This window comes from Alligator mississippiensis, chromosome 5 (genome assembly GCF_030867095.1).
Source record: "Alligator mississippiensis isolate rAllMis1 chromosome 5, rAllMis1, whole genome shotgun sequence".
NCBI lineage: Eukaryota > Metazoa > Chordata > Crocodylia > Alligatoridae > Alligator > Alligator mississippiensis.
In genome coordinates this window covers 149,100,366-149,128,135 of record NC_081828.1, presented here as the reverse complement: position 1 = coordinate 149,128,135, position 27,770 = coordinate 149,100,366, and the positions used below count along the sequence as shown (strand labels likewise).

The 27,770-nt window shown below is 43.1% G+C and overlaps 1 protein-coding gene and 1 long non-coding RNA gene across 12 annotated transcripts in view; both read right to left on the bottom strand.

Annotated features, from left to right (window-relative positions):
* The window catches only part of ZNF385D (zinc finger protein 385D), a 752,238-nt gene that overhangs the window by 566,987 nt on the left and 157,481 nt on the right, over positions 1 to 27,770 (bottom strand). The window lies entirely within an intron of this gene.
* LOC132250904 (uncharacterized) lies at positions 955 to 9,320 on the bottom strand. The gene is made up of 2 exons (XR_009462593.1): positions 5,567 to 9,320; positions 955 to 2,481 (listed from the first exon to the last, which is right to left on the bottom strand). It is a non-coding gene; the product is annotated as an uncharacterized LOC132250904 (long non-coding RNA).

Here is a 27,770-nt window from a genome sequence, read left to right as displayed (position 1 = left end):
TGGGACTTGCACAGCAGGTAGCAGCAAAGGCAGCAGACTCCATTGTGCATGGCTTCCCCCAGGTGGCGTGTGAATGCCAGGAGCCACATGTGCACTGTGGGGAACCCCATGTGATAGAGGTGGGCCAGCCTGGCTGTGCTCCTTGCTACCACATGCAGTGGTTGTGTTGACTTGACACGCATCAGATCAATGCTCAGGATCTCAATATCACACTGTTAGGCAGAGGGTGTGACACAAAATTATAAACGCACACACAAACTGCACATACGATACTATGGGTCCACACACACACACACACACACACACACACACACACACATATATATATGTAGACAAACATGCACTTCAGTGGCTGTGTGTGTTAACACTGGGGGCACTTAGGGGTAATTGGGTTGCTTGGTGACTAAGGGGCACTTGGGGCTCCGGGCAGAGGAGGCGGTGGAGACAGGTGAGGGAGAGCTGGCCATGGATCTGGGAAAGACGAGGCAGCAGAGGTGGAGGTAGGAAGCTGGGGGTGGGGGGGAAGAGCTGGCACAGAAGCCAGAGTGGCAGTGGGGAAAGCCAGGGTAGAGAGCCAGGAGGTGGAGGCAGATAGCAGCTGAGGAAAGAAAGTTGAAAGCCAGGAGGTGGAGGTGACAGAGCAAAATTGGGAGGTCAAGAGGTGGAGGTGACAGAGCAGCGGTGATCCGGGGGAGCAAAAAGCCAGCAGAGAAGCTGGGAGGTCAGGAGAGGTGAAGGTGATGGAGCAGTGGTTAGCCACTCGAACAGGAAGCTGGCAGAGAAGCTGGGACACAGAAGGAGATTTGGGACGGGGATCCAAGGTAGCAGAGAGCTGGGATGGGGAGCAGAGGGACAGAGGACAAAGGGATGGGAATCAGACATGAGGTTGGGTCAGAGGAGGGGGCAAAGAGAGCAGGGATTAAATGGGGAGCCTGCAGCAAGACAAAGGCCATCTTGGGGTCCAAAAATATCAGTTTTATTAGACAGGCAACACAATATACAGACTATGAAGTTATTGGTTCCCACACACACTCATACAATGGTAGCAGGAGGAAAAGGGCTTAGTAGAGGAATTGGAGTCAAGGTGGATAGAAATAGAACTCAGGTCCCTTGCTTGGAGGGAAGATGGAGAGGACATCTTAAGGAGGTCACACTCAACCACCCCTTTTATAGGGGTGGGCTACCTGCGACTCCAATGGGTAGGACATGGCCAGGCAAGGGCCAATGCTGTTCAGATGAGGACATGCAGTTCCAGGTGTCCTCATTGTCCAGTGGGATACAATGGTGGAGTTTCTTGTTTCTATTCTGTTCTTTGTTTCTATGTTGCTGGTTTCCTGAAGGTCTTTATCTTTCAAATATTGGTTCCTCAGAGTAGGTCTGTGGTTTCAGGGAGAGTCAATGCAAAGCGGTGGTCCAGTCGTTAAGCTGATAGTCCAGTTGTTGAATTGATGGTCCAGTCATTGAGCAGGAGGTATTTTTAGGCCTGTTACCATTATGTCTCAAACACCCTCATTCATCCCCATTCACCCAGGAACCAATTTACATAGGAGGTGTAGGTATAAGTCATAGTTGCAACACAATTACAACAGGGTATGCCCAGGTGGGGGACACAAAATGGAGACTTGACATTACAAGATGGAAACTTAACATTACAAGATGGAGGGTTGACATTACTTTGGTTAACTTACAGGAACAGGCCTAAATCATACAATATCAATGTAAAACAATAAAAACCAATATAAACATAATAGGAATACAATATAAAACAGTAAAAATCGATACAAAAATACCTGAACACTAATTACAATATAAAAAAGGGCTTGTCACAATAATGGCATACAAGAACTTAGTTTATCTATGACTACTTATAACTTCGTATTGGCATAACCCAAGGGTATGATTTTGTGTGTGCTTCGGCACTGCAGAATTATTTCCCGCCACGAGGAGCTTTCTTTGCACGGTGCAATTCTCAGTTGCAAAGAGAAAACCCCGGTGCAAAGGAGTTCCTGCCACCCGCATGCATATTTGTTCCCCACTATTGGCTGTTTCTAAATTATTCCCACGTGGCGGCTAGCGATTGGCTTGCTAGCCGTATAAGAGGCTTGAGCGGTTTCCGCCCAAGTTGGAGAACTCCAAGGAGAACCCCGCAAGGGAGGACTCCACAACCATCTGGAGGAGGAGAAGGAGGATTTCACATCTTGTGAAGAACTCCAAGCGCTGCGGAGCCTAACAAACCCAGCGTGTGCCTTAAGAAGAATATAGGGGCCTGATCAACCTCTAACCTCTCCCCGTCGCCGCCTAATCCCTCGACGAACCCTTCCCTGCGTGCTTTCGTTCCACGGAGCCTAGCAAACTTCGTGTGTGTATCCAGAGCTCTTTCCGAGTTATTTCAAGAGGCTCGAGTTTTTCTACGGGTCTTGTTCGTACGAGTTTTGTAACTGCAACTTAAGCGAAGTTTTCTCCTGCCTGCACCGCGACCATCTACGGTGTAAGTAAAATAATCTTTAATCAACCGCTACGCGTCTGTGCCTAATTCTAGTCCACCGGCCTGCATTCCCCAACCCACGTGCCAGGGCTGCTGGCCACAGCCCGCCGTGCGCCCCCGAAAGCCTCGGACTGCTCCCGGCCCGTACACTTATAAGGGATCGAGAGGGCAGAGAGAAAGTCAGAAATGGTTGGGGAAGGGAATGTATTTTTAAATAAAAGAAAAACTGGGGGTTTTGCTACACTGGCCAGAGCCACACACTGCTGGGTGGCAGCACCTGCGTGGCACATAAGCACCCTGAGTGCCCCCATCTGCTGCTGCTGCTGCCGCTGGCAAGGGCTGTGTGCCACGGGAGGGAGTGTGTAGGGGGTTCCCATACCTTTCCACCCTTCTTCACCTCCCACAAATGCAACACACCCACACTCTGCCCCCGCAACTATCCAACATACCCTATTACACCCCATACAGCCACACTCCCTTAATATTCCCCCACATACTGCCCACACACCCCACCATACACAGACATCCACCCAGCCACACCTCACACACAATATACAAGAGTAAGACTTTATTTTTTGTTATTACGTGATCACCTCTATATACACACTACACAAACACAAATCATGACAAATATTTTTTGTAATAAAATCAAAATATGTTATAGTAGGTTTTTGACTTTTAGTATACAATTTGGTTTTCTTCCAGTTCCAAGATGGCAACCCTCCCCTTCCAAAAGGAGTGCTTTTGGGGGGCAAGGGGAGGGACTTCCAGTGGCAAAAGTCAGGGCTTAGGGGCAGGGCTTCCAGTCCCAAGATGGCGACCAAGGGGCGAGGCACCTGTCAAGGGGTAGGGCTACCCTTGTAGCCCTCAACAACTCACCAAAACTCATTAAGCAGCCCTCCACCTGAAATAATTGCCTGCCTCTGGTCGAATGCGTGATCTATACAATTGTACCTCCTGTCATGTCACACATGCATAGCATGACTGTGGGATCCAGCATCACATCCTACCATGGCTTATTACCAGTGTAAGGGAAGCCCAGTATTCTTGATCCTGGGCTCCCCTTGCACTGGCTCCCACTACTACAAGCCCACACCTGATGGGACTCCCTTACTGTAGATGGGAGTCTTCGCAGCTAAGGGGACTCCCAGCCACAGCAGTCTATGGGCTGGTGTCATGGCTGTGAGTCCCCTCAGCTGTGGGAATCCTAGATGCTAAAATGAATGGTGCACCCCTGGGGCTAGGAGCCCTGTCTGCTAGTGGGGCTCCCAGCTGTGGGGGCATAGCTATGCTACATGTGCAAATTAAAGCTGGATAAAAACTAGCCATAAAGTTAGTAAACTTTTTGTAGCTTTAACTTTATAGCTGGATGGATATTTTTATGATGTGATAGTTAGTTTACACATGTAATCAATATAAATTAAATGTGCAATTAACTGGTTAATTGCACAATACATTTAACTTGTAGAGGGGCTTAAGTCACCTGCACAGAAGGATACAGAAGAGGGGTCATGAATGCTTGAAAGTTCCTCTGCTGCATATGCCTTTCCATCATCCCCACTGAAAAAGGGGTTCTTAGGGTACAGAAAGAAGTGTAGCTCCCTACTGTAGCTGAAAATACTTTGCAGGAAGTGTTCTGAGTTACAACAATCTCCTGGAACAAACAGAAGTTTACTGTTCATTCCAGGGATGATGGGAATCTAGCTGCTGACTGCAGTCAGTTTCCTCTAGCAACTGCCCTTTCTCCTTGCGAGGCTGAAACATTTGCCAGATAGGAGGGGGAAAGAGAGCAGAGAGAGCTCCTTCTGGGGGGTCCCCAGCTAGTGCTGGAGGGTGGCATGGGTGAATTGGAGCTCCCCTGCCCCAAGATGGGGGAGGGAGCTCCAATTCACCCACCGCATCCTCTGGCAGGAGCTGAAAAAAACCCAGGCCAAACTCCCTCTGCTCCCTTTCACCCATCCCATTTTGAAAACAGCTCAGAGGCTGGCAAGCAGGCAGACACAAGTTACAGAAGACATTCTGTTTTAAAACAATTTCATCTGACCCCTTGTGCAAGGAGGGTTTAGATTTTTGCCTGTTTGGCCATTTTTGAAGTAGTCTGTAGCCATGAACTCATGTTTGGTCACAGCTATAGACCACTTTGTGACCACATCAGGTGAAAATTGGCACTTCTGTCTGTGCCCCTAGAGGCCACCTGCTGAAGCAGGCTCTTGGAAACAACTGTAGGGTGACTGTAGCCTAAAGATTATTATCACATCCTCATGATCACCTCAGCACTTGGTTCAGTTTCTTGGATTAGATTCTAAGGTCAGAACTTTAGTAAACATCAGGGTTTAACAAAATGTCAACACAACTAATCAATAATTTAGAAGTAAATGAGTTCATTAATGGTACCAGCTGCACAAGTTACAGAGAGCCAAACTACAATGTATATATATTTTTGGACCATAGAAATAACTAAAAACTTTCCTCGATACTGTTTTATAAATACTCCTTCATTTATCTTTCATTGCACTTAGGTTGGCTAAATTTAAATAATTTCTTACATAAATAGATTAGGAAAAAAAGAAGGTCAAACAATAGTTGACTTTAAACTGTGTAGGACACTCAGGCTTTGTATTTTCTTCTGCACTTACCTGACAGTCAAAAAGTAAAAGCTGAAAAATGATATTACAAAAATGGCTTGTGTAGATTAAAACTCAGCTTGCCATCCAGGTCTGCACATACTAATCAATTAATATAAACTCTGCAGTAAATTACTGCATGCAAATCAGGTAGAGTTATGCCTTTTTATTTCACCTAAAAATCCTGCCTCAAAGAATAGAAAAACAGTGATGTCATTGGACAGCATTTTCAAATCAGGGTACCCCATGTTACACAGTTTTGCCTGTTACCCCAATACATTTGAAAGCTTTAGAGGCCTAATGTGAGTCCACATTCTCTGGAAAGACAGGGGAAACCTTTTTTGTGGATTCTACTTGCTTTTTTTCCACACAGTTGCTTTCTTTAATGCTGTAATCACCAAGGACAAATAGAGGTTGAACTGTACTCAGCTAAAGCTGAAATGGAAGCCAAACGTACCTGGGATTGGATTTTTTTCCCCTGATTCATCCGGAGTTCTTGTGGTGGATCCCATTAGGAGTGCATGAAAGCAGATAGCTCAAAGCTCAGATATTCATTCTTGGATTTAAATACAGATTGGGCAAGAATGCCCTGTGGATTAATGCCTGTGAACAATCTAGAGGAAAATAAATGCTAGGGGAGATTAAGAGATTTATTGTAACCCTTCTGAAAGCTGTGCATTTAAAGGGCAGGAAGACATTTTTTTTTTCAATCATTAAATTTAAAGCAGCCGAGAATTTTATGCAATTCCAGTAACTAACCAAAAGCCCATCAGTACAAAACAATGTATATGCATTATTAGACAAATTATGCAGCCATTTTTCCATTCTGTTCAAACAACTCTATATAGCTATGAATATCATCTTTAGTTTTATACCCACATTCAATACCGGTGTCAGAAGTCTCTATTTTTCAGAAAGGTGTACTGGTTACTCCTCTAAATTTACTATTCAAGACTATTTGTTGAAATGAGGGTAAAAAATTTCTTATTTACACATACATATGTTTTCAATGAAAAAGAGACAGCCTATGAAATGTTACTTTGCAAACATTTAGACTTTTCTACATGATCTGTTTACTTTTATAGCCCACTGGGAGAAAATCCCATAGAAAGAGATTATATATGTGTGGGAGGAAACAGTGTTGCCAACCTAAGAAAAAAAAATTCATTGACAATCTGCAAACTTCTTACTAACAACCAAACTTTTCTACTGATATGGTTTTTTTTAATGTAAATGTAACTCTAACAGGCCCTTGGACAACAGTAACAAGGACTGGGTTCAAACTGAAAAATTTAACACCAACTTTCTAAATGTAGATGGAGTCTCCTCCCATAAACCTAGGAAAACAAATGTAACTGTGCGTTGTAACATGAACAAAGTTTCCTGAGTCACAAACCATGTTCAACTAAAATTGGGCTCATTACTGGGGAAAAAGGTATATATGTACAACATCAAAGAAAACTTTAGCTAATTAAATATTATGTGAAACTCAAGTAGTTAATAATCTCAGTCTCTATAGCAAGCCAACCCAGGGGAGCTACCACCTAGCTGGGTCTGTTGAAAAAGAAGGCTCACCCAGCATTGCCATCTAGGGGGAAGGGGGTTTACCACCTATGTCAGTCAAAGTGACCGCCCCCCCCCCACCAGAAGTAAGACCAATCCCCACTAACACTAAAACAGACATACTAAAGTGGGTATGCAAAGAAGGAATACACAGTAACCATAGTAGAACATAACTACAACTGAACCTACATAACATAAGGATTGTATCAAGGAAATATAAAGTACAAAAATATATACATCTAAGAATTATTTTTACCATACTCAGAATCCTTCTGTTTTGTGGTTGTATGTTGAGACATACACTGTCAACCCTTGCATAACACACCCCCATTCTACCTGGTGCCTCAGATTGCCTGGGGCTGCATGGCTCTGCCAATCTTTGAGGCAAGCAGCTGTTATGGGCAGGTGATAGCTTTTGGGATGCAGCAGCAGCACATGGCTGTGTGAGGGGGAAATTTGCTATGGAGGCTCCCATGGGCCCCAAAGCCTTGGTGGAGAGCTCCAGGGTGTCGAGCTGTGCTACTGCTCAGACATAAGGTAGTACTTCTCTGTTTTGTCTGTCCATCAGCACTTGCATCCAGCCTTATTCCAATGAGGGATATTCAATCAAGCTCACAATTTTGTCATCATCATTGTTGTTGTTGCTGTTATTATGGACAACACAATATTTAATGCATTATATGGACAAGTGTTTTCAGGCTTATTTTTAACAGATTGTTCACAGATTTACAGGTAGTTGGTAACCAAGGAAGAAGGGGCTACAGAAGACATATTAATTTATATTTTTAGAGTTACTGACAACCAAACTTTTCTACTGACATATATATTTTACTGATACATGTTTTACATAGTGTAAAACCCTTCTGCCAGGTCATTGGATGGCAGTAATAAGGGCTGGGTTCAATTTTAGGGGTTTAACACCAACTTTCTAAATCTGGCTTGAGCCAGATTCTTTACTCAAGGTAAAACTTTTAGAAGCACACAAAGGATGTGCATTTGTGTGCATGGATAGTTGCACCTAGTCACGCAATCTAGAAATATTCTTCTTACTCAAAAGATCCAAAGTCAGCAGCCAGCCATCCAACCCCAAGCCTCCACCATACACAAAATTAACATCAATACTAAGAGCCATGACACACCTGAGTAATCCTACTGCCTATATTTTATCCTCTGCAGGGTTTAGCCTGCATGCAGGGCAAATGACAGATGAGGTCTTTTCAATTCTATCTTATTCCCCTTCATAATACGTAGTAGAAAGTATCATGGGATTACGAGGCTTGGATTTAGAAGTTTTATAAACAAACTACCACTGGTATTCATGTAAAAATGAATAAGACTATACTTTTATATGATACATTTCACTTTTCCAACAACAGTTAACAAAACAAGAACCAAATCCTTAAGTCTTTATTCAGAGTAAATGCCCACTGAAAGCAACAGCAACTCTTCCATCAACAAATGGGCATGTCAATTATATTTCTATTATTTGTTTTCCTACCTGGACAATCCCATAGACACAAAGGTCTAATGAGCATATGATAATATGAAGGTCAGATATGCTGACAGTCTCTATGAGATAAAATTTATCTTGATTTCCACAAAGGGTAGAAAGAATCTAACAACTTCTGAGCAACACTCTAAACATGAAGTTTTGGTTGCTATGTCTTTCAGTACTAACAGGAAATTTTAGAAATGAGGCTAAGAATGTCCTTCTAAGGAATTTATTTCTAGCTAAGTTAAGGTGTTAGAAACAATATCACCAAGTAAGTTTCCATCCAATAATTGAAAAGGAAAAAAAGTGTGCACCTATTGCATTCAGTTAGTGTTTCCTGCTCCTGATAACACTGTTATGGTCCATACAGAAGTTACCAATAGTACTATTCAGTTATGGAAGGACGCAGTTGGAATTTAAAGAGCTTATCTACTTTTGCTTGTAGCATGTGTTCTGTGCAAGCAACAAAAAAAAAAAAAGGAAAGAGTTTGTGATAATATCTCTCTCAAGTTCATTCCAGAGCAACTGCTTAATTCTCAGGTTTGAAATGACTAGACTCTTTGGAACCATGGGTTTAAATCACAAAAAGGTCATTTTACTCCTCCGTCTTTCAAGGATAAATAAAGTAATTGCACTTTGCTGGGTGCTGTTGAAAGAGAGCACACAAAAAAAAAATCAGGAACCTGTCTGATATTTATGGATTAAAGAACTGTGTTATCTTTTTCTAAGTAATAAACAAATAGTACCTGCATAATCTGGTGCTGAAAACACTAAAGTACAAACTCTAAGGTAGAAGACAGAAAATAAAGCAATGTATATATTATTTCTCTGCTTTACAATGGCAAGTAAAGAAGGGCATGAAGGGAAAGTACATTTCAAACAAATATTAAATCAACTGCTCTGGAGAGAGAATGGTTTTTTTCTCACTTCTTTTTCTTTCCACATTTCCAGAGTGAATTTATATAGAAATAATCCATGCAAATGCTGCTTTTCAGTTTCATTTTTTAAATTCCCTAATGATACTGCCAATATTTTGTGTTATTTATAATGTTACTCAGAAGCCTTCAGATTCTTTCTGCCCTGTGTGGAGATAAAGATAATATGTCCCTCTCTCTGAAAGACTGTCAGCATATCAGTTCTAATTTTACCATATGCTTATTAGATCACAGTATTTGTGGAATTATCCAATTGGAAGTAGTCATGAAGGAGTAACTGAGGCACTAATAACTTGACATAGATGTAACAGGGCTGCATTAAATGCCAATGATTTTTTTTTGTAAGGTGGGAGAAGGGTATTTTTTTTGTTTTCACAAGTATCACCAAACTTCCTGTGTAAAAGAAATATGGATTCCCCAGAGGAAATAAATATTCAATGGCTCAGAACTTCAGTGGTCAAATAATATGTTCTCCAAAATAAGAAAAGCCCCTATTCTACTCAGGCAAAATATACTTTGTTTGAATATTAGTCTTTTTTTCATCTTTATATTTATTTTGGTTTAGGATGAAGAAAAATATGTTGCAGTGGAGAGGTTTTATTTTTTTTAATAAATGTATGAATTTTGGCTTGGACAAGAGTGGCTTTGGTTTTCCATGTTTGGTTTTCAACAGGATGCAATTCAATAAGGACAAGTGCAAGGTGCTGCATCTCGGGAGAAAGAACTGCCATCACTCGGGAACCAGTGGCGGGAGGAGAGGATCCAGGCACACGTGTGTCCCGCACGCATGTGTGCCCCCTTAACTAACTAACTTACTGACCCGAGGCGGAGGAGGAAGCAGCAGCAGAGGAAACAGCAGCGGGGGCAGCAACAGCTGATCCCCCAAAGGTAAGTGGGGCGGAGGGACCCGGCTCAGCTGAGACAGATCCAGAGGGAAAGCCCCCCAGGTCCCATATAGCTGAGCCGGTAGGGAGCCGCGCTCCCGAGCCGCGCAGCACGAACAGAGCGCGCAAACAGGCGCGCTGTGTAAGAGCACGCTGGCGTTTGCGCAGGCGTTTGCGCCAGCAGGCGGGTAGGAAGGGTCAGCAGAGAGACTCCTGTACGGGTAGGGAGTAGACACCAGACAGATCTACAAACAGCAGCTTAGAATGGTGTCGACGAGGAGAGCTGCTAGGGCCTCTGCCCAGGGGGCCAAGCCTACCCGGAGCTGGTCTGAGGCCTCCACCCAGACCGAGCCCATGGGGGAATTGATGTCCCCCTACCTCCTGGCCTGCAGGGGATCCCCAGCAGGGTCGGGGGGGCAGAGATGGGGCCCCTACACCTGTCCAGCAGGTGCCTGTCTTAGGGCTCTGGAGGTGCAGGTGAGGGAGCTCCGGGAGGAGGTTAGCAGGCTGAGGGGTATCAGGGAGGCGGAGGATGAAATTGGCGGCTATTTCTTTTCCCTGCAGGACCAGGCACCTAAGGAAGAAGCAGCCCAGGGAATGCCCTCCACAGCAGAGTGGCAGATGGTCACATCCAGGACTGGAGCTGCTCGCAGCGAACAAGTACCAGTTCCTCCAGTCCGACTGGAGAACAGGTACGAGGCCCTGGCGACCCTGCAGGAGATGGAAGGGGAGGAGGACACCCTTGGGCAGGAAGCATCACCACATTCTACACGCTCTGAACAGGTCAAGAGATCCAAGCGGACCCAGAGGAGGAAGCGATGAGTGCTCGTCATAGGCGACTCCATCCTGAGAGGTACGGAAGGACCCATCTGTCACCAGGACCCCTCAACACGTGAGGTATACTGCCTGCCCAGAGCAAAGATTTGGGATGTGACGGAAGTAATCCAGGCCAGGATCAAGCCCACCGATTACTACCCCATGGTCCTAGTCCATGTGGGTACTAATGATGAGGCCAGGAGAAACCCCGATCACCTGATGGCAGACTACAGTGCTCTGGGCGGCGTACTGAGGGAGTTCGGTGCACAGGTGGTATTCTCTTCCATCCTACCAGTGAACGAATGCGGAAGACAGCATGAGAACTGCATCAGAGAGACCAACTGGCGGCTTCGGCAGTGATGTCTCAAGGCAGGCTTCAGCTTCCTGGACAACGACCCGCACATTATGACAAGGGACATGCTCAGTTGGGATGGGCTTCACCTGTCCCCCAAAGGTAAGCGTGTGTTTTCTTCTAGGTTGGTGGATCTCCTCCGGCAGGCTTTAAACTAGGCTCGTCGCGGGGAGAGGAATATGAGGCCAGAGGAAGCTGTGGACCACCAAACCATGTGGCACCCACAAGGACAGCCCAGCCTGAAGAAGGAGAACATTGGGAACCTGCAAGCCATGGGGCAGCCAGCACCACAGCACAGGTAAGCAACGAGAAGGTAAGAAATAAGGGACTCCTAGGGACTCGGAGCGGGGGGGCAGCAAAGGCACCAGTCGCAGGGCTAAAGTGCCTATATACTAATGCTAGGAACATGGGGAACAAGCAGGATGAACTAGCGCTCCTGCTTGCACAAAACACCTATGACTTAGTAGGGCTAACGGAAACCTGGTGGGATTCATCCCACGACTGGGCAGTACATGTTGAGGGTTATAGATTGTACAGACAGGACAGGGTGGGGAAAAAAGGGGGAGGGGTTGTGCTCTATGTCAATAAGCAATATACATCGACCCTAATCAAGATGGAATCAAAGGATGAGGAAGTAGAAGGATTGTGGGTTAGGCTACATGGGGGGCAAGGAGAAAGGGATTTGGTGGTAGGGGTCTGCTACAGACCCCCACACCAAGGGGAAGAAATAGATTTGGGGCTCCTGAGGCAGCTCTCGGAGACCATAAAAGCTAAAGAGGCGGTAGTTATGGGGGACCTAAACTACCCAGACATCTGCTGGGAGACGCAGACGGCAAAGTCCCACCATTCACGCAGGCTTCTAACCTGTGTACAGGACCTCCACCTGACACAGGAGGTGCACAGTCCCACTAGGGGGAATGCCATACTGGATCTGGTACTGGCAATGGGGGATGACATGGTAGGGGACCTACAGATCAATAGCCATCTGGGGGACAGTGATCACCTAATAATAGAATTCACCATAAGACGTCGAGTGGGTAAGGTAACTAGTAGGGTGAAAGTGCTAGACTTTAGTAAAGCTGATTTAAATTAACTCAGGTGATTAGTGAAGGATGAACTGCAGAGAAGGAGTTTTGAAGTGATGGGAGCCCAGGAAGGGTGGCTGTGCCTTAAGGAAACAATCCTTCGGGCACAAAGCAAGATGATCCCCATGCGGGGTAAAAGAGGGAAAGGGGCCAGGAGGCTTCCCTGGCTGACCAGAGAAATCCAGGGCAGCCTAAGGGCCAAAAGGGGAGCACATAAAAAGTGGAAACAGGGAGAGATCACTAAAGATGAATATACCTCCTCTGCTCGCGCTTGTAGGGAGGCAGTTAGACGGGCCAAAGCTACCATGGAGCTGAGGATGGCATCCCAAGTAAAGGACAACAAGAAATTGTTTTTTAGATATATAGGGAGTAAAAGGAAGGCCCAGGGAGGAATAGGACCCCTGCTAAATGGGCAGAAATAATTGGTGACAGACACGGGGGACAAGGCTGAACTCCTCAACAAGTTCTTTGCCTCAGTGTTCCTAAGCGAGGGGCACGACAAGTCTCTCACTGGGGTTGTAGAGAGGCAGCAGCAAGGTGCCAGACTTCCACACGTAGACCCTGAGATGGTGCAGAGTCTCTTGGAAGAACTGGATGCCTTTAAGTCGGCAGGCCCGGATAAGCTCCATCCGAGGGTGCTGAAGGCACTGGCCGACATCATTGCAGAGCCACTGGCAGGAATATTTGAACGCTCGTGGCGCATGGGCCAAGTCCCGGAGGCCTGGAAAAGGGCCCATGTGGTCCCCATCTTCAAGAAGGGGTGGAAGGAGGACCCGGGCAACTATAGGCCAGTCAGTCTCACCTCCATCCTTGGCAAAATCTTTGAAAAAATTATCAAGGCTCACATTTGCGAGAGCCCAGCAGGACAAATTATGCTGAGGAGAAACCAGCACGGGTTTGTAGCAGGCAGGTCGTGCCTGACTAATCTAGTCTCTTTTTATGACAAGGTTACGAAACGCCTGGACACAGGAGGAGGGGTGGATGTCGTATACTTAGACGTCAGGAAGGCCTTCGATATGGTATCCCACACCATACTGGTGAACAAGTTAAGAGGCTGTGACTTGGATGACTACACAGTCCGGTGGGTGGCAAATTGGCTAGAGGGTCGCACCCAGAGAGTTGTGGTGGATGGGTCGGTTTCGACCTGGAAGGGTGTGGGCAGTGGGGTCCCGCAGGGCTCGGTCCTTGGACCAATACTCTTTAATGTCTTCATCAGCGACTTGGACAAGGGAGTGAAATGTACTCTGTCCAAGTTTGCAGATGACACAAAGCTATGGAGAAGTGGACACACCGGAGGGCAGGGAACAGCTGCAAGCAGACCTGGACAGGTTGGACAAGTGGGCAGAAAACAACAGAATGCAGTTCAACAAGGAGAAATGCAAAGTGCTGCACCTAGAGAGGAAAAATGTCCAGCATACCTACAGCCTAGGGAATGACCTGCTGGGTGGCACGGAAGAGGAAAGGGATCTTGGAGTCCTAGTGGACTCCAAGCTGAACATGAGCCGGCAGTGTGACGAAGCCATCAGAAAAGCCAATGGCACTTTATCGTGCATCAGCAGATGCATGACGAATAGATCCAAAGAGGTGATACTCCCCCTCTATCGGGCGCTGGTCAGATCACAGTTGGAGTACTGCGTGCTATTCTGGGCGCTGCACTTCAAGAGGGATGCGGATATCCTGGAGAGGGTCCAGAGAAGGACCACTCGTATGGTCAAGGGCCTGCAGACCAAGCCCTACGAGGAGAGACTAGAGAAACTGGACCTTTTCAGCCTCCGCAAGAGAAGGCTGAGAGGCGACCTTGTGGCTGCCTATAAGTTCATCACGGGGACACAGAAGGGAATTGGTGAGGTTTTATTCACCAAGGCACCCCCGGGGGTTACAAGAAATAATGGCCACAAGCTAGCAGAGAGCAGATTTAGATTGGACATTAGGAAGAACTTCTTCACAGTTCGAGTGGCCAAGGTCTGGAACGGGCTCCCAAGGGAGGTGGTGCTCTCCCCTACCCTGGGGGTCTTCAAGAGGAGGTTAGATAGGCATCTAGCTGGGGTCATCTAGACCCAGCACTCTTTCCTGCCTATGCAGGGGGTCGGACTCGATGATCTATTGAGGTCCCTTCCAACCCTAACATCTATGAATCTATGAATCATACCTTTAGGCTGGGGGGCAACCTTCTCAGCACCACTGAGGCAGAAAGAGATCTTGGAGTCACTGCTGACTCCAGGATGAACACGAGTTGTCAATGTGATGAAGTAGTCAGCAGAGGCAATCGCACCTTGTCGTGCATCCGCAGGTGCTTCACAAACAGGTCCAGGGAGGTGATTCTCCCTCTCTATGCAGCACTGGTCAGGCCACAGCTGGAATACTGTGTCCAGTTCTGGACACCACAGTTCAAGCGGGATGTGGACAACCTGAAGCGGGTCCAAAGAAGAGCCACTCATCTGATTAGAGGCCTTCAGGAAAGGCCCTACAAGGAAAGGCTAAGGGACCTTAACTTCTTCAGCCTCTCCAAGAGAAGGCTGAGAGGGGACCTTGTGGCAGCGTACAAATTCATAAGGGGAGAGCAACATGAGGTAGGTGACAATCTGTTTACCAGGACACCCCCTGGAATGACAAGGAACAATGGCCATAAGCTGCTGGAGAGAAGGTTTAGACTGGACATTAGAAAAAAATTCTTCACAGTCAAGGTTGCTAGGATCTGGAATGGGCTTCCAAGGGAGATGGTGCTCACCCCATCCTTGGGGGTCTTCAAGAGGAGACTGGACAGGCACCTGGGTGGGTTCACATGACCCCAGGTTTGGTGACCCTTTTCTTGCCTGCCATTGGCAGGGGTTGGACTAGATGGCCCTATGAGATCCCTTCTGACCCTAGAATCTATGAATCTATGAATGTTGTGGGCAATTTGGAATCCCTGGTTATGGGTGCTGAGACATTTGTATATGTTCTCTGCTCTAGGAAGCAAATACTGAAGTCCTTATTGCAACGCAAGTCAACCAGTCCTCATCTCAGACAAAACTCCCAATGAAACAATGGAAGTTTTGCTTACGTAAAAAGTATATGGTCTTGCCCTCAGTTATTCCTTAGTGTTGATTCAGATAAAAACCCTCACTGAATCCAGCAAGGGCACATTCATATTCTGGTGATCTACACCAAAATGACATAGGGAAAAAAGTGCTACCTGTTAGTTACCTGTTAGCAGGGCCACTTCTCATCATACTGAATGCCCTCTGAAGGAGATGGAGTTTGGGTCAGTATGCATGACTGGATTTTCTCTGCCAAATCCCACCTATCCTTTAAACAATTGAGAATACTAGCATTGGTAAATGCATGGAGTTAAATACAATATCAATGCACAACACTTTGCAAGCTGATTTCTAAGCGGCTAGTATAATAGCCAAAGTGATGGAAGGGGAAAGGGGGGCACCATCATTTCTATTGTGTTTTCTTTTTCTGCTTCTTTTTAAAGAAGAACATCCAATTTCACTTCCAGGTTCTGCTTATTTTTTATAGCGCTTTATTATATTGAAACTTCTTTTTGCCATTTAATCATCTCCTAGAAATTACCTTTCTGTCACCCCAGGTTTTTCCTGGCTATATTTTCACATAGTATCTCTGAATATATCCCAAGCATTTTCCTATAACTCTCTCATCATAGTCACACCTTCCATTTCCTCAACATGTATCCTCTTTCTCCTACATAAAAGTTCTCTTAGAAACACGGTACCAATGTTCTCAATTGGCTATGAAGGGATTTTACTTGTGTACAGAAAGTTTTTTTTTCCCCCACAGGAACTTAGAGCCATTTAAAGGACCCCACAGGAATTAACAGCAGGACTCCATCCCACCATACTGTGTATTGTAGGGAAAAAAACAGGAGAAAGGTGCCCTCCGCATTGTTGCTCATATTGCTGGTAATAGTGGGTAGATCTGAATTATAGCACTAAGCAGCAATGTACTGAATACATGCTACATGTGCTCCTTGTGCATTACTTTTGTACCAAATGTGGAACAGCCTCTTCATTACTGGACTGCATCCATACCAGTGTAAAAAATAAGGACAAACTACTTTTAGTTTTGGAGGCAGTGTGCATGGAATGACCACGTGATGTCTCAGTACAGGGCTTTCAGGTACCGTAATTGAGAGCTATAAACACAGTGGGTTGTCTCCAGCCCTACATGGTGGTAACAGCTAAAGCAGCTGAAAATGTGCATGAATCAACTGAATGGAGGATATTTCAAATTCATGTCGTTTCTTGCCAATATATTCTTGCTTGTCTGTTTTCAAGCATGCTTCAAGACAGACAATGTAAAATGTACTGTTATGGATTTCAAAAGATGCCAATGTACCAAAAGCCTGTCAAAAGGCAAGTGGACATATAATTTGATTTGATGTTTTCATTTTTCAGAAACTGCATTATAAGCTTATCACTTCTGCCATTTTGCATTTGGATACACTGCCTCAACCACCAAAACTTAACAGTATCTCATCTATAGCATGGGGTGACTATAGAACAGAGACAGTTCTGTCAGAACAGATTAAATGGAAACATATAGTGTTCCCAGGAATAATAAATTGTGATGACAGATTCACACATGAGTAACTTGGGGAGATCAGTTAAGTCAGATTTCTTGAGTTTGCTTTATGTCTATATGTGTACAGTATGCATAGTTCATAATTGACAGGGGCCAAAACAACAATAGCATTAAGGCTGCCCTTCAAAATGAGCTAAAATGTATAGTGACAGGGAGCTGAACATTTGTTTTCACTAAAATCCCAGGGAAATTTTAACTGCATTGAACTGCAACTACCTCACTTTACATTCCTATTGACAAAATTATTGTTGCATAAAGGTATGACTAGGATTAGTATTGCTGTCAACAACTAAATTACTCAGGTTGTCAAAGTGATGTTTCAAGACAAACCAACATAAAAGCATTACAAACAAAAAGAGTATTCTACTGAAGTTAAGGCTCCTATTTGGTATTTATTCTCTTTTACTTTGACCTTATATGGGTTTACATTATATCTATGATTGTCTGTATATGCATGACTAAGATTTTTTTTCATTTAAATTTTTATAGCTGTTTTGGAGAAAGAAAGAAATTTAGAAATGTAAAAAAAAAAATATTTCCACATAATATTGCATGAGAATTAACTCATTTGCCTCATTTGTAAATTCCATAGTATCAGTGAGCAAAATGTATTAGTAAACTATTTGACATTCAAAGGCAGCTAAGGGATTTAAATGAGCAATTCCTATCAATAGTAATTTGAAGATATTAATACTTTGTTAGTTTGGCAAATTAAATCCAGAGTTATCACTTGCTTTCAAGACTCACGAATTGAAATCTTTGATAAGAGTCCACTGAGCAAAATTCAAATCAACAACAGCAAGCACACACAACAGATATTTGAACAGGTATACATATATCCAGCAAAAGAGTAAATAATATTTCAACTCAAACTAGGTCCATAGGTAAACATATTTCCATTAAAGCTCAGAATAAACTGCACAGGCAACTGTGCATAGAAATCTTTGCCATGCCCACAAGTGCATAAGCCTAATGCCTGTCAAATATTGCCCTGGTAACGAGGCCATAGAGATCCGTGAAACAGTCCATATGTGACATTTCAGAGAAGTTAAGAGAGACAAACAATTCCCCCTGAATTCCCCACTAATGTTTGCTTTGATGCGTGTCTATGTGCAATACCAGACAGATCTAGGAGTACAGATCCTTGAAGTGAATGAATATTTGCTGACCAAATTTATTTTCAGACTACAGAGCAAAATGTTATGGCTAATTTATCACCACTTACAAATAAATGCATTTTAGCAGAAACAAAACAGAAGGCTGATCCTAATGAAATAAAATCATTCCCTAATTTTGCAACAAAAACATGCTGGTATAGTGAAAAATACTTCATTGCTGACTAGCGTTCAGGTCCCCCCCATGCTGGATCAGCTCTTCTTATTTAACTGCTCTTACTCAGCCTCTGTATTTCTTCTAATTTCCATTTGAAGTTAAGTTACAATCTTAATTTGGAACGTTCATAAAACTTTGGAAGCTTACAACCGTTCTCCAGACACTTTATTTCAGAGTAATGTCTTTAAATGCCAGGTCTGCAATTCAGCATAATATATAATATTCAATGCCTGGCACTTCCAGGATTTTATCTTTGGCTTTCTCAAGCATACCCACCCCATGTGTGAAAAGGGTCACTAACAGGAAAAGGGTTGAGATAAAAATCAAATAGAACACCATGAATTTTATGGGAATTTTTCATTCACTAGCATAATAAAATTTTAAGTTCAAATACTGAGAGCATACTAATTCTAATGTACAGTTCTTTTGTCACCAGGTTTTCAATGCCATATTTTTTAAACTATACCCCATGCATTTTGTTCAGTAGAAAAGCATTCTATTTTAACCAATCACCATCTATTTTCAAACCAAGACACACTATTTTTAACTGATGTAACAACTGTTAAACCAAGCCACTTGATCATCCTATAAATTTTAGAGCATTTCTACTGGTAATAGCTTCAATGATTTGCTTTAAAAATTTAATGTCTTTTACTGAGTAACGTTGAAATACAATTTATATTTGTACTTTTGTGTGTTCTCGAGAAAAGACAGATTTGTTTTAATGTCATTCTCAGTAAGGTAGCATCTGTTGATGCAGTGGTCTGAGTGTCTCCACCTCATTACTAACAGTGTTACAACAGAAAATATTTTGTAGAGAAAGTTTAAAAAATAGTAGCTTTGCTCCCAATGTAAATCTTTTTGAGTATTTGAAACTTATCTATTTTTGTAGTTCAGCTTAAATAAGGTATTTTGCCTTGAAGTGACAGAGCTTCTGCTGCTATATATAATTGGTACATACAAGAAAACACAATGTGGGCAATATAAAAAGCTGTAAATGTTTTTAAAAAGCTTTGAAGTAAATTTTATTTTAGTCTTACATCTCAGTCTTTTTAAGAGAATGGATTTATCTTGGTAATGTGCAAAACTGTTGTGCTGAATAAGGCTACAGCTTGGGAGGTGATTATGGGCAGAGTTGTGCTTTTTTTTATTGAAACATGCAGTTATGAAAATTAATAGTAGGTTTTAATAGTGGGTGTTCAGATTACACATCCAGTCCTTGATATTAGATAAAAAAGAAGGCCTCTGTGAACTGCTTCTTAAGTCCTCCTGCCCTAATTTGTCTTTTTTATTTTTATGATTACCTTAATTTTTGATCCCTAGTTACATCTCTTATCTTGTTGGCTGCAGGACATAAAAGTACAAAAGCTCTTGCAACCTTGATCTGGGGTCCTAAAAGTGTGCAGTAAAAAACTCTCTCAGAATGTGGGCATTGATACCATTTCTTTTAAAGTTCTGATTTTTTTAAAATTATTGCAAGTAAAGACATCCAAATTATGCTGTCTTTTCTGGAACAACCATTTTAATGTAGTATTTCTACTGTATCAAAAGTAAAAATTAAAAATAAATGCTTGTGAAAGATTCAAAAGTATGTTGAGGATAGTCAGTCATGCGCACAATCTCCAGTTTGGAGGGGGAAAAAGAAACCCTCTTACTCTGGGATCTACCCAGAAGCTTTGCTGACCAGTTCCAAACATGGATTGCATTTATGCAGGTCCAGACCTGGACCTGGATAATTCCCAACTGAGAAAAGAATAAGGGTTCTCAGTATAAGGGTTATGTGAATAACTGATTTTCCAGCAGGATGGATAAACTGAAAGCCTACACTTTTATTCAACCAAAAGTTATTTTTCCTGGCATTTCTAGCAAATTGAGAAAATACATTTTGGTTAGAGTGGAAAACATTAGATCCTAAGTGAATTGTTAGAATTAGTAACAGATTTAGGTGCTGTTCAGAAAATGGAGAAGCAGGAGTAAGAGCCTAGGGGCTAAAGCACTTGCCTAAAAGGTGGAAGGCCCAAATTAATTTGATATCTTTTATTAGACCAACCCAAATGGTTGGAGAATAGTTATTAAGCAAGCTTTCGGGTTCAAAAACCCTTTGTCAGGCTAAGGATGCTGCAGCAGTTGGTGTGTGCTCTTCCTGGATGGAATGAAAAGTAAAGAAGCCAGGGGCTGGGCTGGGCTGGGGAGTCAGTTGCCAGGCAGATTATAATGTATCAAAAATCCAATGTCTATGTTTAGTCACTGATCTCTAGTATCCAGCAGGTTGATGAAATGGAGCTCATAGGCTCGTCTCTGGGAAGTGTTGTGTAAGTTTCCCTTGAGGATCAGGACTGAGAGATTGGAGAGAGAGTGGCCATCCTGTGAGAAATGTGCCCCCACCAGTAATTGGGTATTTCTGTCTTTGATGGATTTCCGGTGTGCGTTCATTCTAGTGCGCAGTTGTTGTTTGGTCTCTCCTACAAATCTTTCATCAGGGCATTTGGTGCATTGGATGAGGTATACTACATTTCTGGAGGTGCAGCTGTAAGATCCTGGGATGCTGATGGCTCTGTTGTGGAGGGTAGTAATAGTGGGGGTGGTGGAGATGTGTTGGCAGGTTTTGCATTTCTTGTTCTGGCATGGTCTGGATCCTTTTGGTGTGTTCTGGGCTTGAGGAAGTTTGCTTCTGGTGATGAGGTTGGCGAGGTTCGGTGCTTGTTTGAAGGCTAGGATGGGTGGCTCTGGGAAGATCTTTTTAAGAATAGGGTCTCTATCTAATATGGGTTGCAATTCCTCAGTCACTAACCTACAAAGTACTTGTGGGAATGGTCCCCCTTGTCTTTACTGTTATGCACGTCAAACTCTAAGTTCCCTTCTAAATCCAGGCTATCAAAAACGGAATCACTTCATTTTTTTAAAAACATCCAAACTATTCATTGGTATATTTTAGATGTGCACTGATACATCAGTCCGACAGCAGATCAGCACCGATATAAGGAAAATTGACTATATCAGAAATCGGTCTGATGTGAACGATAATTTGGCCAATAAATGCCAGTGCATGCACGCAGTCGCAGCGCAGCATGTAGGCAGCGAGGAGCAAAGCTTGGAGAGCTGCATGCAGCTGGTAATTCTGTGTTGGAAGAGAAGGGAAGAAGGAAAGGGTGTGGGGAGCAGATCAAGGCCCTTGTGGTGAGGGAGGGAGTTGGGCTGGGGCTGGAGCAGGGGCTGGGGCAGGCACTGCCCAGCCAAGGGAGGGCAGGGTGTGGGACAGAGCTGCGATTCATTTGGGAGGAATGGGGGGGGGCAATTCCCACTGCTGTGCACACCCCGGGATGTGCCCCCAGATGTGTGGGGCACAGGCAGGGTGGGCTGAGGCTGCAGCTGTGCTGGGCTCTTCCCGGAATGTGGGGGGGTTGGGCTCAGGGCACGTGGCAGAGGCGCTGGGAGCGGGGGGTTGTGGGAGGCTACAGCGAATTTTGAGGTGGCTGCAGATCCCCCCCTGAATCCCCCTTCCCAGCGCTGCCACTGCCTACCCCAAGCACAGCCCAGCACAGCCCTTGCTGGTTAAAAGCCCAGCTCAGACCTGGCCCCAGCCTGCAGCTGCAGCTCACCCATACCCCGCACAGATCTGGGGGCACACCCCCCCTCCTGTGCCTTCCTGGGGCTCACGGAGGGCAGAAGCCCCCCCACAACAAGCTGAAGCTCTGTCCAGCATCCCACCCCACCCTGTCCTGGTTGGACTGCACCTGGCCCAGCCCCTGCCTCAGCCCCATTCCCCCCCTCACTGCAGGGGCCTTGATCTGCCCCCCCACGCTCCTTCCCTTCCTCCTCCCCTTCCACAACAGACTTACCATCCAGATGCAGTTCTTCAAGCTGCCAGGCTGTGTATCATAAATTGGATTGGTATCGGTCAATATGCCTCCTTAAAAATCGGCTATCGGTATCAGCCCCCAAAATCGCTATCGGTGCACCTCTAATATATTTATATATTGTTTTAATGTTATTCTTAAAAAACATTTATAAACTTGCATATAGTTCTGGCTGACACAAAACTGTGTCCTTCAGCAGATTAATAGCTAAAAAAAAAAAAAGATTCACCCAGCACTGCTTAGAATCCTACATGAACCGTCCAAAAGGGATAACGTGTTTTGTTTTCTTTTTTGGTTTATTGGATCTTGTCTGTGCCCTTTATTTTTTACTGTATTTCTAAAATTTGGGGGGAAAAAGATTCTGAAGATTTTTTTTAAATACCAAAAGAGAAGTTATGGTGCTATATTAAAAACTTAACAATCTTTGTGACAGTGAATGTTTGTACTATATGCATCAGATTCTAAATACTTTGATTCAATCAGACTATAGCTGGTGTTGATTGCATAATCAAGGAACATGCCAAGCAAGTTTGCTAAATTTTCCATTTCTTTTAGTTGGCATACCTCTTTCCAGCTTTTTTGCCACCCAGAAAGCCATAGAACAAAAGCCCTCCTACCTAGAAGCCCATTGTCTTAAATGATAATACATAATATAGCATGTTGTCACTCCAACCTGGGAGTTCTCTAGGCACTACCACAATAAAACTAAAACAAAATAAACCTAACATAACAGGATGTATCTACATGTGAAATCAGCATCATGCAATAAACTCTGGTGCATTTCATACCAGAGTTTATTGCTCCTGGATGTAGCATTTACACGTGTGCCTGAGACTCCAGTTTGTTGAGCTGGAGCAGCACAGCCCCAGCTGCCAGGAGTCCAGGGGCTCAACCTGCCAGCTTGGAGCTGCTCCCTCCTGGCTTAATGTGCTTCAGAGGGGTTGTTTGGGGCATGAGGGTAATACAGTTTAGGGCTAGCTGGCAGGTAGCCCCCTGTGTATTGTAGACAGTCACCTGTGTACCCTCAAGCCCCAGCCAGCCACCATCTGCACGTGTGTTATGGCAGAATAAATAACTCTGCCAAAGGATACTACTTGTGTTAGGCAGTACTCACCTACAGCAGAGTTAATTCCTTTACTCTGGCCTAATAGATCTGCATGTGTAGACCGTGATGCTTTACTGAAGAGCTATTTAGGCAACTCTGCAGTAAGCATCTAATGTAGATGCCCCCACAACAGAGATTAATTTGGTTCTGTAAGTAGGAAAATATTGGCAATTTTATTTGGGAGTCAAATAGTGTTTCCAAGTTGATGTGACCTGAAGCAGTGTAAGTACACACAGGAGGCTGCTGAAATTAAATCAGCTGGAGTTGACCATTCGCTTCAGTTATATCAGACTTTCAGTTCTGATCTTGAAATCCAATTTGTTCCACTTTGTAGTACTTCAGAAAATGAAACATTAACTGATAAAGAATTCTGTAAGGTAACTAGAAAGAACCAGGCAGATTTCGAGTGAGAAGAACAGAAGAAAGTGATAGGTGGAATACTATAGCAGAAAAAAAAAAAAAGGTAGGCTATCATATAAATTGATATATATGACCCATATAAATTCCTCAAAGGACTCTCCAAAATTACAAAGTTCACACAGTAGAAAGAATAATGAAACATAATTTCAAGACAAAGGTGTGTGTCACAGTGGTGGAAAAGAAAACTGAAAGTGGGAAATGCTAGTTGTAGGTAAAGTAATATTGATATTGCTTTTAATACTGATTGTCACAAATTCCACCAAACCTTGGGGAGCTCATGGGGCATCATGCAGACTTTCTTGTGTTTGTTGTACGATGTGTCATCTCGCTAAAAAGCCAATGTTATGCAGTATCCATTTATGTTGCTTTTATCACTGCATAGATTATGTTATGCTGGCTGTATATGTTTTATGATGTTGGACATGGTTTAGTCAAAGAAACTAAGGCATGCATACTTAAGAAAAACATAGTATGCAAAACTGCCATTGTATCTCTTGCCACTGTGTTCTGGGACAAGGACAACTGGCGCTTCCAGTTGCAGACAGAAGGGGCCACTAATGGAATGGGCACCCAAGTTTTTCTTCTTTAAGTCTTCTATTTTACATAATAAATCCTTTTGTTGTTTTGTCTCCTTACTGACTGCCTGTGATAAGGAGTGGTCTCAGGGTAAATGATATTTCAGGCTGGCCCATTTAATGGAAAGGGGGACTTAAAATTTACTTCATAACCCAAAGGGAAGCCACCTAGAACTGGCACAGGTTCCCCTGCTGCAGCAGTGTAAGGGCATGGGAGGCTTACAAGGATAAAAAGTTATTTGTCTATTCTTTGGGACAAGCAGAGGGGCAGTAGAAAGATACTCAGGGCTTTGGGAGTACTCCAAGGATAGGCTTGTGACATTGATAAGCATAGTGCCTGGTTATAACTCACACTAGATTAGCTATCTACCAGATGCCAGAGCAGAAAAAGACATCCCGTTCTAGGAAGACAGGGTATTGACAGTATTTGGAAAGAAGCCACCATCATCTGTCTATATCAAAATGAATGATACAGGCAGAATTAAAATGGAAGCCCTGCAGACTATGTTTTAACAGTAAGAAGTTAAACAAATGAGTATAGCTGAAGTGCTTTTTTTTTTCAGAAATGCTACTGATGCCACACTCAGGGGGAAGTGAAGAATGGCAGACTGGAAATTTCAATATAGCTCAAAAATGATAAAGAGGTGACACAGGATTGTTCTTTTCTAGGTGAAACAGAAAAAAACAAATATATACATACATACTTACATACACACACACACACACACACACACATCTAGCCACTGACACTTAACTATCACAAAATATATTAAAATAATCTCTAATCAAAGTACTGATTTGTATATAAATAGTAATTCTATTAAAATAATATACCAATATGGCAGGATCTACCACAAAATATTATTGATATTTATATTGTTCAAAATAGCTTTTTTCAGGAAATGAGAATTGTAGAACTCTTCATAGAAGATGCATATTTTAAGGACAAATTCAAGGTGACCATTTTGCAAGCAAGAATGACTTTCACCAGGAGTGAAAAATAGACATAAAGACAACAGGAGTAGAAGTATATAAGAAAACGGTGAGGGAAGGAAGTCTGGCAGGAAAAACAGAACAACAACGATGGGCAGGAATAAATAAATGGAGAGAAGAATAGAGTAAGGTAAAGATGCAAAGGAAGGCCAAAAAAAAGTATGTGAAGACATGTCCGAGTACCCTCAAAATCTCTCAGGATTAGGATAATATAGAGCAGTGCTTCTTGAGGTGGCAAGGCATCTTGGGGTGCTGCCAGATCATTTGAAAGGTGCTATGTGGTATGAGGCGATAAGTGAAGTGTTAGGAGATAAGCAGATAAATTTAGAAGATAAGACTCAGGATAGTCTCTGCCTAACCATCATCCCCACTGCCACGCCACTCTGGAAGGAGGTAAGAACTATAATCTATAAATTAGTTTTTTAAATGGGATGCCATTTGATTCACACAAGTTATGGAGAAGTGCCATAATGTTGGTCTAATAAAAGATATCAGATTCACCCAAAGAACCTTGTCTGCCTTAAATCTAGAAGGCAGAGAACCGCTGATATAAGAACGCCCATCTAAGTTTCCTAGCAGCTACCCCTAACAGCTAAGAGCCATCTTCATGTTGCTAGAGAATAATCTCTATGAGGAGCTACTTCCCCTGTTTCAATCTGTAAAATATAGTATCAGAAGTAAATCCAATACCATGAATGTTGGAAACTAGGAGGAAAGAGCTAATGATCCCAGTATGGGTATGTTGGTCAGCACACCAGTGCTTGGCCTGGTGAGAGGTAAGATTTGAAAATGGAAATTTCCATTCTGTGAAAATTCTTGACATTAGTAAAAATATTTTTCATCCCCAACAAAAACATATATGCCTCCCTCGATCCCTCCCAAAAGTTTTCATGAGACTGAATATTCTAAACATATGCTATATTTTCTAACATACAACATACTCCCAGAGGATAATACGCATCTTCCTTTTGAAAAGCAGGATGGAAAAAAAAAATCTTTCCTTGTAGTAAGTAACCAAGTAATACCAACTAGGAAGCTGAGCCTTCTCACTGTTCTGCTCCGCATGTGTCACTGCATATATTACTTTTTGTTTCACATGTAAGTGGCCAACCTGTTCCTACCCTATTTCTCAAATATAATGCACACTCTAATTTCCAGCAGCTTTTCTGAGGGATAATACGTACATATAGTATATGAGAAAATACACTATGTTCCCAGGAAACCCATCTCCCAGGATCCTCATATAATTAGAGACTGAATGGCTGGTCAGCTAGCTGACCAGGTACCAAAACAACTGGTCAGCATAGAGCTGATCAGATGGCTCCCTGGGCAAGGTTTTGGCTAGTTGGGGAATATGGCAACCCAGAGAATTTCCTCTCCATGGCAGCCTGGGCTGTGAACAAACCAAACAGGCTCATAGGGAGGCAGGCAGTCTGCCAAGCAGGCTGCTGTAGATGTAGATAGCCCTGACAATGGGCAGCCTGGGGAACCAAAATGAGAGAAAACAACCAAGAATTCCACATAGACTCATGGTTGGTCACAATATCAGGTAGGCTGGGAACAAGGAGGCAGGCTGAACAGAATTACAAATATCTTAAGGCCTTCATATCACAATCCATTCCCCCTGAAAATTTTCAATTGGCTTTAATAAATGCTGTTTCTATGGCCTGAGCAGGTGTATTTTTCAACTTTTCCATGTCACATCAGAAGAGTAGATATATCAAGCGGACATTACGTGTTCAGGTACATACGAGAAACTTAAATCAAAACAGTTTATTCTTGTCAAGATCAAGGCCGCAAAAAGGAGTTTGCTAGATGGGACTAAGTAACCTCATTCAGAATGGTCTTTAAGTACATTTAATGAAAAATTAAAGATATAAAAAAATAATTTGTCCTAAGCAGGGAACTTCCCATAAATTAAGTTAGAATATTCAAGGCTTTACTGTCTTTAGTTTTGTAAGTTTTTTTCTCACATTATATCATGTGATGCAGTATTAGAATCTTACTAGATACCGATATCATTTGCAGGAAGACATTGAATATTAATAATTTATGTTCCCATGTTCAAAAGATTATTCTGAAACAATGGGAATTTGTTCCATCATTGTTCCTGCATAATATTATAGATGAGGATGATAGTGTCTTGAAAATGGTCAACACAATTCCCTCACTTCCAAAAAGCTTGAACTTACCCAGTAGATCTCTAACTTACATAATCTCTTTCCTTGGAAACACAGAAAAGTAAATTATTTTTAAAAAATAACCTTGTAAATGTGTACATATGGCAGGAAGATCTGGACTACACTTTAACAATATCAAGACAACAACATCAATATCCAAGTCATTTGTCCTGTGTCACTCTACAACTAGTAGCTCATCACTCCTCTATCTTCCTGTACTAAAAATGACTTTCCATATTCAAAACCTCCCTGTAACTATGTGTAGAACGCATAATTTGTACCAAGCTACATCAATACAGTAGCACCTTTTTCACTTTCTCTGATATTAATCCTATAGAAGTTTCACTTTGTATAGGTGCAGCATATTTAAAGTTGGAGGTTTGTACAAGTGTGATTAAACCAATGTAGAAGGCTGGAGAAGGGTGAACCTTATAAACGAACTGATTCAGAAATACACAAAATTTAATGAGCAAGAGCATCTG